This window comes from Canis lupus, chromosome 3, assembly GCF_011100685.1.
Source record: "Canis lupus familiaris isolate Mischka breed German Shepherd chromosome 3, alternate assembly UU_Cfam_GSD_1.0, whole genome shotgun sequence".
NCBI lineage: Eukaryota > Metazoa > Chordata > Mammalia > Carnivora > Canidae > Canis > Canis lupus.
In genome coordinates this window covers 24,922,957-24,924,074 of record NC_049224.1, presented here as the reverse complement: position 1 = coordinate 24,924,074, position 1,118 = coordinate 24,922,957, and the positions used below count along the sequence as shown (strand labels likewise).

The following is a 1,118-nucleotide window of genomic DNA, read 5'->3' as shown; positions in this document are numbered from 1 at the left end:
TCCAAAACAGCTAAATATGCAGGTCCAGAACACGAAGGCACTTTTTAAAATGCCACATTCACTCTGAAGCCCATTCGTCTCATTTAACATTCCAGAGATTAAGCACATGTTGTGCTCAAGTGGCAAACACTCTGCACCACTGACACCACAGGACAGTGGCCTATAAAACTAGATTTCTGACATGGGGTTCCATGTGCACTTTCTCACGTTGTCTGAGCAACCTCTAGATCATGCTCATACTATGCTGTCAGGGCTGAGTCCGTGACAACTTCTGGTGGGACAAGAGCAGGGATGGCGACAAACTCCAAGTTCGGGTCTCCAACGGGTTTCTCACAAGCCACAGAAAGGACTTTTCAAAGTCGTAGTTACTTTTGGCAGAAATGTCATAGTACTAAAGGTTCTTCGTTCAGTGGAAGACATTTTGCCTTGACTTTCCTATGCTTAGTGCCCCCTTGGTTGTCACATAGCACAATGGGGATGCATTCCCATAGTCGTACCAGGTCTCTAGGCCAGTTAGGCCCATTCTTAAAAGTAATCCTTGATATCACATCAACATTATAATGACTCCTGGGGCTTGGATGTAATCGCCATCTCTCAGCCCACCAAATTTCTCCTGACCAGCTGTACCCCCTACATTGAACTTAATAGGTCCCCTATTGATATGGAACACAAGGGGATGGACATCGACACCCAAGGTGGCCACATACTTCTACTTATATTCACAAGTAAGATGACATTTCACAAATGTAGTTTTTCCAGTATCACCATCGCCATCCAATACAAGTTTGAACTGGACTTGGGGTGCTCCTTGGGCAGCTTTCATGCTGTTGCCTCCGAAAGTGTCTCTGGCCTGTTTAACTGAGGCTCCTAACCCTAGGTTTAAACAAATAAACAAAAAAACTTTGTAAAGGTTGATTGAACTATCATGTTCAGTGATCTGCTTTACTGTATGCAGTTGGGGTTCATTTCCTAGATTTCCAAAATTAGTGGAAAAGTCAGACCCCATCTTGCTGGTTAAGCATATCAAGGCAAATTAATTTAAAATCATCTCATATTTTATTTTCCCTAGAAAGGTGTATGTTTAAGTAGATGTTTATAATGCCTGTGGAGAAGAAAAA

General features: G+C 42.7%; 1 pseudogene; it reads right to left on the bottom strand.

Moving 5' to 3' along the window:
- Positions 1–203: 203 nt before the first annotated feature.
- LOC100686399 lies at positions 204–823 on the bottom strand (annotated as a pseudogene).
- Between the last annotated feature and the right edge of the window lie 295 nt (positions 824–1,118).